Raw genomic sequence first — 12,385 nt, forward strand, 5'->3', positions numbered from 1 at the left:
TATATGGTTACTTGATGACTGTAATAAACAAGGAAAGAATGACTCGTTCTTAAATTGAAAATACAATCTATGATCTAGTTCTATTTCAAATATAGACAAACACATTTTACTCTTCTGTCCCATTCTCTCTCTTTGTCTATATTTAAAGATGCTATTGCACATTTATATCCCTCAAAGTAATGGACACATAAAGTAGCTCCTGTCATACAGGTGGGTCACACAAAGAGAATCTTTTTGTATTTTTAGCTCATCTTCAATCCTCCTTCTCTTCAGACAGATTTATTTTCCTTGGTGACTATCAATACTTCTCTGGATTTATACTCATATTTCACTGATTTGGAATCTTTATTTAAGTAGAGTCTTGGAGACCTTGCAATATCTTTTACTTCTCTAGTGAGTAAGTCTTCGGTGCTGCAAGAAGGTAGGAAATTTTCTCTGGTGTGCAACCATATACCAGTACTAATTCGACTTTGTAGCAAAAGAGATAGCAAGTGAAAATAGTGTGTAATCACCTACAAATAAACTGATTTGTTCCATCTGTTCAAGTAATTCCGTTTCTTCTTAGCAGTTCCAATGAAGCAATACATAAGCAAGAGAAATCTTCCCAGAGCATCTTCATAAAATTTAACTTGTAAGTCTAATGGTAATTTATTTAAATACACTTTTATGCTTATTTATTGAAGTCTAATGTTTAATGCTGCAGTCTTGAATGAACAACAATCTGATCCTCTTTGATTTTGGTGGGTTTTGGATTAGGCTCTCAAAGTTTGGAGGATGTGTTCCCAGCACACTGTAATCAGTGAAAAAGTTGGTTTTAATGATTGATTTATTTTAAAAATTTGAATAATTTAAATCACTGTATTCAATTTCATCAGTGTTTATCTGTATTGCAGTGCTTATAGAACTCCATATTGCTTCTGGGGAGTACAGAAGTTTAAATTCAGATGATGCATCTCCTGTTCCTGGAACTGGCAGCTGTTCAGAGTTAAGTTAAAGGTTTCACAGCATTTCACACGATGGTTACGAAACAATTCTGTCTTTTCCTTCTTCTATGGAAACAGATTCTAATAATAAAAGCCAAATGATGAATGACCTTTATGCGGGACCATGAGACATATGGATAAGGTCTGGGAATATTCCCATCTTGTCCAATGGATAATGTAAGGAGCCAGTCTCAAATATGGAGACTACCCTGTGAATAAGGCCAGAATGGCAGAATGGTCCTAACCTCCAACTGAACTCCAGAGAATATGGGAAAAACTTTGCTAATGAAAAGCTGTATTGGGTCTTCCAAACCCTTCTTCCATTTTTTTTCCCCTCTTCATCTTGAGCAATAAGACAAACCAGGAATAATTGCACTGAATGAGAAAGTTATACTGAGATTTGGGCATCCTGCAGATTTTCTAAGTGATCTTGGAAGTCTCATTAGACACCAATACCTGCATTTATAAGACCCGGTTAATAATGTTTCACAGTACTGTAAAGAAAGATACAAAAAAAGTTTGTGAACTGCTCATACACTACAAAATACGTGCACAAAAATGGCCAGGTAAGAATGGAAGATCGTTTGTGATCTACAATAACATCAGTATTTTAAATTAAATCAATCTAGATTTACACTGCCTTTGGGTGAATACAGGGAAAATTTGCTCTAGATTATGTATTTTACAGGAAAGAGAAATATTTGTGGCCTAATGAGATACTGGTCACATCTGTTCTGTGTTTCACATACTCTATTGATTTCACAATAAATGTCATTGAACATTCATTAGTTTCAGTCAAAAAATGGCATTGTGTCCTGGTAATAAGTTTGACATTTGTTTTACTCCAAAATAGAGATAAAGAGCAGAAATAATGAAATACTTAGCAGAAGAGAAAGTTCAAAAGAACTGAACTTCAGTCTGGAGAGAAAAAGAATTCAGAAGGAATTCAATTGAGAAGAATCTCGTGGCTCTTCTTCAGGTTGCCTTGATGTTGGGCCAAAATCTCTTGTGGTTCTGGATATCATTTTAAGATTATAGATGAAATGTCTTTAGGATTGGACTTGCTGATCGTAAAGGTCTTTTCCAGTCTAAATGATTCTATGACTCTGTGATCTCATCTCTTTCCACAGTAGGCCAAATTCCCTTGCCAGACTTCCCCAGCTGCAATGCTCTCTGGTGTCTTAATGGGTAACAGTCTGTCCTGCAGCGTGGAAGTTGTTGCATGGCAAGAGACTCCTCTCCACAGAGAGAAATTAAAGATATTCCATAACTGAACCACAGCTCCCACAGGGTACCATGGTAGCTGATGACAGAATGCCAATACCAAAGATTTCAGAATTCCATGGATGCTTTGTAGTTTGGCAGTGTCCTGGTTCTGGCAAGGACAGAGCTAATTTTTGCAGTAGCCAGGAGGGAGCACGGCCAAGACTTGGAGGTTATTCATTTCACATCACTGTTGGGAGCAGGGAAAGGGAGTCTCTTCCCAGTCTCTTCTGGTCAAGTAAATGTGTCAGGGGGAGCTGTGGGGTAATGTTGGTTACAAGGTGGAAGGAGCAGCTGGGGTAGTGTGGCTGCAGTCGAGTCAGACTGCACTGGGAAAGGGGGAGGCTCCAGATCACTTGCAGTACGTTGATATCATCATATGGGGGTGATGCCTTAGGTTTTAACTTTCATATTTTTCAAATCACTGTACTGCTTAGTGTATGACTCTGAAGTTTCTTGTAGCCTGTTAATTTCTGCTCTCTTGTGCTAGGGAGACATAACAAAGCCTCTCCAGGCCTGCTCTTCAAGGACACCCAGACCCTCCTAGGCCCAAAAAGTATAAACCAAAGAGCCTCTAAGGGGGGCAAGTGGAGGGGAACTTACATCATTAAACTGAAGCTTTAATTGGAGAATTAACTCTAATATGCAAATGAACCAAACCTATAAAAGTGTGAAGAACTCGTGACCTGTCGTCCATCTTGGGATCCATCTTGGCAGTAGCCTCTGGCTCCCCAGGGGGTACCTCTGAAGGCCTTTCAAATAAATACCTACCTTTATTCCCTTACTCCTGTCTAGTTTCTGTGTCTAGGAGGCCTCTCAAAGCATCACGGCAACACCAAAAAAGAAGTTTTTGAGAAAGGGGAGAAGATAATCCAGATTCTCCTGAAGGCCAGTTTTGCCATAAAGCAAAGTAAGGTCAAGGGACTACCCTAGGAAATTCAGTTTTTAGGAGTAAAATGGCAGGATGGATGTCACCAGATTCCAAAAGATGTGGTCAATGAAATAGCAGCTATGTCATCACCAACCAGCAAATAGGAAATACAAGCTTTCCCACGTGCTGAGGATTTTTGGAGGATGCATATTCTGGAGTCAGATTGTAAGCCCTATCATGTGAAATGGGAGAACAATTTTAAATGGGGTCCTGAACAACAATAAGCTTTTGAACAAATTAAATAGGAGATTGTTCATGCAGTAGCCCTGCTGTGGTTTCACCCCAGCCAGAAGCCAAGCCCCTCGCAGCTGTGTGCTCACTCCCCCATCAGTGAGACTGGGGAGAGAATCAGAAGGGTAAAAGCTGGAAAACTTGTGGATTGAGATAAAATGAGTTTAATAGGGAAAACAAGAGCCACATGCACAAACAAAGCAAAACAAGGAATTAATTCACTGCTTCCCAAGGGCAAGCAGGCATCCAGACATCTCCAGGAGAGCAAGGCCCCATCACGGTAACAGTGACTTGGGAAGACAAACTCCATCACTACAAACATCCCCCCCTTTCCTCCTTCTTTCTCCTCTTTATATACTAAGCACAATGCCATGTGGTCTGAAATAACCCTTTAGTCAGGGTCACCTGTCCTGGCTGTGTCTCCTCACACCCTCCCATGTACTCCTGGCCCCCTTGACATCATGGCAGTACAAAAAGCAGGAAAGGCCTTGGGTCTGTGTAAGCCTTGCTCAGTAATAACAAAAACATCTTTATATTATCAACCCTGTGCTCAGCACGAATCCAAAACAGCCCCATACCAGCCACTGTGAAGAAAGTTACCTCCACCCCAGCCCAAACCAGCACATTCCACTTCTTATTCCATACCATTTTCATCATGCCCAGGTCCCACATTGTTCAATACAACTTCATTACCCACCCCCCATCTCATTCTTTGAGTGTCACAGTCTCCTTCAGGCATCCACCTGCTCTGGCAGGGGACTCTCCATGGACTGCAGGTGGATCTCTGCTCCATCGTGGGCTCATTCATGTTACAGTCCCTTCAGCTCAAGTTCACACTGGAGTTCCAGCCTGCCCAGTACAGCTGCACTGAAAGAACAGCAATGCCCTGGCCACCTGCCAGCCCAGGAGTACTTCCTTGGTTTTTTGTGGTAGCATTGCTGTGCCCTAAACAACATACAAATATGCTGTTCTGGATTTTATACATATTAGAGGCAAGACTACTACAGTAAAATAAAACCATGTTACAGTTGGTGATATGGCTTAATTTTACATAAGGTGAGGGGATCCCCATTCAATACTGTGGTTAAAGAGTAGCACTCTGACATCAGTATTGGAGTAATGACGGAGCTTTCAAAGCTATCCACCAGCCTGATAATACTGCATGTTAATCCAGATGATGTCCCAGGACAGATTTCAGAGCTTCTGTGTATAGCAACTGAATCCTGTGTTTGCAAAGCCATTTGCTTCAAACTCCTTTGCAGTCTCTTTATAGCTCAGCATCGGGAAGAAACGCTGATGTTTAGTTTCTTTCAATGTGCTTTGAATGTCTTCATCTCCTTAAGGTGATAAGTGGAAGTGGGTTTTTTTTTATCTCATGCAGTCAATGAGCAGTGTCTGGTGTCTGGTAAGTATTAATAAAAATAACAGGTTCTGCTGGAACTACTTTAACTCAGATACCTGGAAAAATCCAAGTGTTATAGGGATCATCCAAATATTTTTCACACACTTGTAGGGTATGAAAGCTTATGTTTTGATACTATGCTAGAACCCTCATAATTCATTCAGATAAATATTTTACTGAGTTCTGTACTATTTATTGCATTTGTACAGGGGGGTGCTACAGTGCCATTAAACCTAAGCTCACAGTAGGATTCATCTATCTTTCCATTAAGGAATCAGGTTGCTCCGTAGCTGTTTTATTGTTGGCCTGCCTGTTTTGACTTTGGTAAGACCAGTCTCATCAGACGCACTGCTTGCATCTATGTTTGTCTAGTGCTTCCACACTCAAACTGTGCATATAAATAGATGTTTGTTGTTGAAGGGAGCAGTTCTTAAAGCACCTGATTCTAATCAGTATAAGAAATTGGTTATAGCATTAAAAGTGCTTTTGATCATGGTAACAAATCACAGCTTCCTTTGTGCAAATGTTAAATGGTGCTACTTTAAATTGGAGGCTTTCCACATTTACTTGTGGGGGTATTCTTAAAAATCTCAGAAGTTTATGAGCCCATAAATCCCTGTACTTTGTACGCCAAAATTGTAGGCAATCCTTTAGACAATCATTTTCAAACCAGCTCCAAAAAACCCACTCAAAAAACCATTATAATTTTTTGCTCCCTGAAACTCTCTAATGAAAGAATATTCCAGACCTTTATTTCATTGGCATTTGGAAATGTTCTAGTTTTTATCCAGACTGGGTTCTTGACCAGTTTATATTGATTTTTTTCTTGTACCAGTACAACTGGTGAGTCCAATTTACTCTTATTCACCTCCTGGTTTTTGCCTCATTTTCAAAAGGAGAATTCATACTGCAACTCTTCATTTTGTGGACTGAAGCACCCTAGTCTTTCTCATCCTATTTTACACTAGATTCTCCATTTGTCTGAACATCCTAGTAGCATATTTTTCTGTGATAAAGATGACTAGAACACAGATGAGGTTTCACCAGAGCTGTGCAAAATGATATGAAGGTTAATCTCTGCTGAAGATACCTTGGGGTTTTAATGATTTTGTTCTGTTGATGGCTCATAGCCATGTGGTGACCAGTTACCGTGATGACACCTTTTCTTTTGAGTCTAAACTCTGAGCAGATGGGTTCCCTAGAAGGCCTTTCTCCTTACTGCTGGATTTGAACTGCTGGATTGGAAATAGCTCCCACGTTCAAGCAGCACAAAACTGTATCATGTTGTATGCCCTGTTAATAAAGCTCTATATGAAATGTAACTTGATCGCATTTAAAAAGGGACAGACAGGCTCCACAAAAAAATCATGTGCACTGTGAAAAGTGAGCCAATCATAAGCACTATTAACCACCAGTATGGCCTGTGTCCTGCTTAGTCATTCCTTGCTGGGAATTCGACCTGACATGAGTTTTAAGCTGGGGTTTCAGAGATGTTAATATCCTGGGCTCAGGGAGATTTCTGGGGAGACTATAGAGCATAATGCAACAGATTATATTGCTGTTTGATGGAAAATTAGATAGCAGCCAAATAAGACTTTGGCAAAGCAGAGTAAGACATCCCATTTAATCCAGTTTCTCCACTCAACATCTGCATTTTTACCCTGTTTGTAGATACAGTGATGAGGATGGTTATCAATTCTTTTGAGGGGAGAACAAGCATTCCTTCTTGAATGTCAGTGTTTCTTCTTTTGTCATCAAGAACATGTAAGTGTCTCATCTGCAATGAGCTGTGCAGTCATTTTGTTGATGCTGCCTTTTTTGGAGAGTGCTTCTTGCACAACTGCTAAATCACAAAAAAAAAATAGTCATGTAAATATCCTTTGTCTTAACCAGAAATAGATTTGCCTGTTCTTTAATCACGTAGAATGTGATTCCCTTTACATTACATTTAATTCTTTGATTTTAGGTTCGTAGCCCCAACCATTAGGCTTAAACTTGCCCTGTACTCAATCACATGAAGATGAACATTCCCCCAGAAAAACAATTCTTCTTATTAGGTGCATGTTTAAGATACACAGAATACATCAAACCACTTGTCACTGATAAAAAAAAAAGTCCTGTTTATCTTAGGCTGAAAACCTAGACTTTGAATGGATGCAAATTGGCGAACTTCTCATTTTGCTAAGATTCTGTATCTCTAGAACTGAAAGAGCTCTGTATTGAACCTCTTTGGAACTCATATAGCAGTGGTGTCAGTGGCCTGCATCCATCAATTCTTCAGAATAGAAACTTTTCAAAATGGGGACAAAAATCTTTCCTTTTAGTGGTCATTTCTTTTCCCCCAGAACACAGTAAGTAAACAAAGGATGGAAATGAATATGTAGTAGTCCCTTCATGTGCTCCAAAGATTTTTTTTGGCTAACCCAGCCCAACAAGAATGTCATGATTTCTTTCATTATTCATGAGAAGAGCAAGGTAGAATGCTTTCAGATGTAAATACCCCTCCATCTCAATGATCACTGCTTTATGCCAGTATAGCAATATTGATTCCTGGCCCATTTTTCTCTGAAGTACTGAAGAAAATCTTTGCAATCCTATTTTTCACCCACACAGGTGGTGACAGAAAGTCGGAGAAATGGACATGTCAAGGACTTTGGAGCTGAACAGAAATGCAAAATAATGAAAAATCCCTAAAAGGAATGAAAAGAAACTAGAACTAGTAGAAAAGGTATTATAGGTTTGAAGAGAAATAGATGAAAATAATTAAGGAAAATTGAAACACTGCAGTAGCTTTAATATTACTCTCTTCATTTTAGTATTATCTTTCCTTCTAAACCCTTCTATAACCCTTGCCTTCAGTTCCTTCTATAGCCCTGTCTTACTCAATCTTCAGAATTTCTTCCTTTGTACTTAACTGTATCCCAACTACCCAAATGAAATTATGTACCTGGACTGCGGTTCCTTAGGGACTACCTTAGTAATGCTGAATAGTAATGGAGTTGAAAATGGAGAAGAAAGACAGCAAAGGAGAAATGAAAAAATAAAGATAAAAAAGGTTGAAGAAAGAAGGCCCCACCTTCTGGTGTAGCTTCCTAAGCACACCCACCCACTCCTTTCCCTGCCAAAAACTTGTAGGAGAAATTAAATATTACATACAAGCCATTATCACCATCCTTTATAGACATCCTTTCCTTATTGAAAGACCTTGTCTTCTTTTACCTCAGGAACTATGTTTTCCCATTATTTTTTAAAAAGGCACAGCTAGGTAAACTTCAGTGTATTTGTTGTAAACAAGAATTCAGCTGTGATGGCCAAGCCAGGTTACATATCCAAAGTGTAATTACTGTGGTGGTAACCTGTGTAATGAGAGATGCTGCATTCAGCATTTCCACAGGAGTTGTCATTTATATATTGTGCGTCCAAGGCCCTACTTTAGACACATCCTGCTACAGGTCATGTTGTAATTTCAGGTTGGTTTGAGTTAGACAAGGTACCAGGAATTTCCTACCTACCTCGCTGAGTGATTCAGTAATTTACTGTCCATCTTCTGTTAACAAGGTTCTGTGTTTTCACACAGAAGGTTCTATGTTTTCATAATTAATGGAAAACATCATTTTCAGAAATGCAGTATGCTTAATGCACATGTATATTTGACTTCTCTTTCTAAGAACTGTGTCAATAGCCTGGTAACCAGGGAGCTGACACTGATAAATTTCTTACCTTCTGCTTAATTGAAGATCTGTTATGGTTCACATATTCCTAGCTACATTTTCAGATGCTTTTAAATTAAAATGCAGTATTCTACTCTGACTATTCATACTTTACTACCAAACTCAGCATTAAAAAGTAGTAAAAAAACTCCAGAGCTCTAAGCTCTGTTCCTGGCTCTGCAGCAGATGCAGTGTTTCCTGAAGTTACTGGGTTATGCTGCCTCACAAATCTTTTAAAACCCTTTGACTTTTTTCTGGTAATAATTTTTATTATTAGAAATATTCTATTTAGTGAATTGAAGGCACTATGTTGCATTATATGAAGTTATTTTCTCAGGATAATTAAGGAGAGGCCCTGCCATTCACAGATAAACTTTATCTTCTTGAACTGAATAAAAAGAATTGAAAATTCCCACTGACTTTCTTAAATCAAAAGAGCATAGGACAGTCCCCAGGTCTGGAATACAAAAGTAAGCACAAGAGGGCTCAGTTTCCAATCTACCTCTCACCCGTGACAATGCAAAAACATAATACTGCAGCAGTAGTTCCTCTGATTTGCATGAGAGGCAAGACTAAGCTTTTGGAGCTAGTGCAAACCCCATGTAAAACTCAGTTGAATGAGACAGTTTTCATCCAGCCAGGCTGCAAATGAAACCCAGAGTCCTGCACTGAGGCACATGTAAGTCAATGGGAGTGTGAAAAACTGTGATTTGTATGTGGTTTTGTGCCCCAAGTGGAAACCCCTGTGCTGGCTGCTGTGATGGCCATGGATGGGCACCAGCAAGCACTGCAGGGGCTGCAAGTGGTGTTGCAGTCCCTGTCCTATGTGCCCTCTTGCAGGCTGGAATGGGTGGGATTGCAGCAGGCAGAGTTAGAGCAGATTCAGCTCTCACTGACAGAAGAATTGCCTTTCTAATCACCTTTTTTTTTCCTCAAGAAAGTACCTGAGGCTGAGTTACTCTAAATTTGTCCCACTTAAATTTGTCCCAGCTTAAATTATGAGCATTTCTTCAGGAAGAACATTGAGTCCATTTGCCTTTAATAGGGTCCCCCTGGTGTAACTGCTGGCAGAATTTGGTTGGATGAAGGCAATTCAGGGAAGAAAACAAATAGTGAGGATAATGGCCAGCCCCTAGGGATGGAAACGTTACACAAACACGACAAACACATGCACAACAGTGCTCAGGCAGGGTATTGTTGTTTCCAGTTTAGATTAGCCAGTGGCAGCTTGACTTTGGATAGGCCCACTGTGTGCTTTAAAGAGCCATAAAAAGGATGTAAGCCGTTTTATGGGGGGGTCACAATCCCTTCTGATGTAGCCATATGTTCACTCCTTCAAACTTCTCACTCAATTCATTCCATTGGTGAAAATCTTCTTATCTAAAGAGGAATTTAAAACAACAGTTTTGTCTTGAGTTAACTGATTACCAGCAACTTTGAAGGAGTTAATATTTTAAAAGACTAACGTGGACACTTTGTAATGATTTTTCCCAAATACAAATATTCCTAGTTGACCCTTGGCTAGAGCACAAGATATTACGAGCCAGCCTTATGTATGCCACTTTCCCTAACAGTCTTTGTCTCACAGTCCTTTTAAGCTAGTGAGCAACAGTTAAAACCCTTTTGCAATATTATAAACCACTGCAGTGCAATGAAGATGATGGTGTTATAGCTTAGATTTCAACTCTTTTCCTCACTGCCAGGAACTAGGCTCATGCCCACCATAAACAGCTGCCAGTAAGTTTTTCTGCATCAGGAAGATAGAAATGACCTCTTTCCTTTTCCAGATGATTGAGTCAAGCAAATTCCAGGGCATGTTTTAAAATGAAGTTGCTAAAACCTGCCAAAAAAACACAAGTCAGCCCTCCATGTAAAAGCATGATCATGGCTCAGGGGAGTTGCTGTGTTTTAGAGGAAGCATGTGAAAAACTGCTTTGAAAAGGGAAGATGTTTCTTCAGACATCTTAGTGCTCATGCAATGCTTATGTGAAAAGAAACCATGATGCATCAAATACAAAAATAAACACAATTCCTACATCTTGTGATATTTCTTGATGCAGACAAAATAGAGAAGATGCCTGGGTCTGCAGAACACTGGGAGGAGAGAACTGGCTTTTCTAAATGTGCTGCCCTCAGGGGACTGAGTCTGTTGTTTAGAAAAGAGCAATGCAAGATCATGCTGATGTAAGGAGCTCTAAGTTATGATAATGCAGATTGCAGCTTGACAGCCTTGATGAGAAGCCAAGACAGCATGTTTCTGCCCTCCCTACCGTGCAGAGCAGCACCATGGGACATATCCAGTGCCCACAATAGGCACTGAGGACAGCCACCAGTGTCACCAGGTGTGTTGACATAGGCAATAAGCCTACCATTTCCCCCTCTGTCACTACAGATGTCACTGTGTGCTACAGAAATGTGTGTGTCCTTGCTGCCCAGGCAGCTGCAGCTCACCTTCCTGGGCAATTTTCAGCAGCTCACTTTCTTGCCTGTGATGGCTGAGGTTGTGTAACCATCTGATGGGCTGCTGTGCTGCAGTGTAATTTCCAAAAGTCAGTAACAATATTTCTGCAGGATCTTTCAAATTTTATGCTGAAATCTCCAAATGACCCATTAAGATGACCTCATTTGTCTTCAGGAAGTATTCTGTTCACATTCTTGTATTTGAGCAGTTCTGACGAACTCACTTTGCACTCAGTGCATGGCTTTGTCACAAACTTTCTGTAACTAAACGTTGTTCTGTACTCCTGGTTAATTATGGTTTTTGAAAAAGACGTGTAGTATAAATGCATATTGCTGTGCACAGCATTGAAGGGTTGATGCAATACCTGGACAAGACATATACTGCAGTGATTAAAACTTCTGTGATTAAAGAAAGAGAAATGTGATAAATATTAATTAATGCTATTATACCTCATAGCACGTAATAAAAATAATCCTTTCTGCCCAGCAATATTATCTTAAGGGGATGACAGTAAACAAAATCAGAGAGAAATGTATTCTCTTAGGATCCTCTCTGTCCTCAGTCTTCACAACTGACAACTCTTATAAGACTAAACAATTATTACCAAAAACACAACAGCATAGTAAGTATTTGTGTTGCCTCAAAAACGTTGAATTCGTTGAATTCTTCTTCTTAAAATATGTAATGAATTCTAAAAATACCCACCACAAATAAATCTGCCCCCAAAACAGAGGAGAATTTTATGCAGTATTTGTGTAAGACTTTTTTTCAAGGTAAAATTGATTAGGAAAAAATTGGAAGAAATAGTTACGAAACAGATTTTTTTTTCCCTAATTGTGCTTATGGTTATGATGATGATGTTTTAGAGTACTTCTTCTTAGTGAAAAGTTTTGAGAAGTTTGGCAAAAGTGCAGAAAATACATTGTGTCAAAATTTGTAGTGAAGGAATAAACCTCCACGTTCGGTGTCGGCAGTTTTCCAAAGGACATCACTGAAACAGACGAAATGTTTAATCGTGGAAGGCTGTCGCAGCTGTGCTTTGGAGTTACACTGGGAGCTGGCCTGGCTTCCCATTGCCCTCTGCCTTTAACTCGGGCAGAACTCAGCCCTGATACAGCCAGACAACTACTCTGGGGCATAACACGGAAAACAAGTTACTTCCCTCTGCAGCGTGTGGGGTACGCTCCGCATCTCAGGCTGTACCGCCCGCAAATCAAGCCGCGTATGTGCCGCTTCAGCAGAGCGGCACTGGGAATCAATGGCAGATCAATCCCTTCGGGCTGGCAACTCCGCGCAGTGCCGGCCCCGGCGCCGCACAAAAGCAGGACGGTGAGAGCCCCGCAGCCCAGAGTGCGGCCAGGGCGGCAGGGGCAGCACTCGCTCCTCCGCGCTGCCGCAGCCCTG

Source organism: Corvus brachyrhynchos, unplaced genomic scaffold, assembly GCF_000691975.1.
Source record: "Corvus brachyrhynchos isolate BGI_N302 unplaced genomic scaffold, ASM69197v1 scaffold116, whole genome shotgun sequence".
Lineage (NCBI taxonomy): Eukaryota > Metazoa > Chordata > Aves > Passeriformes > Corvidae > Corvus > Corvus brachyrhynchos.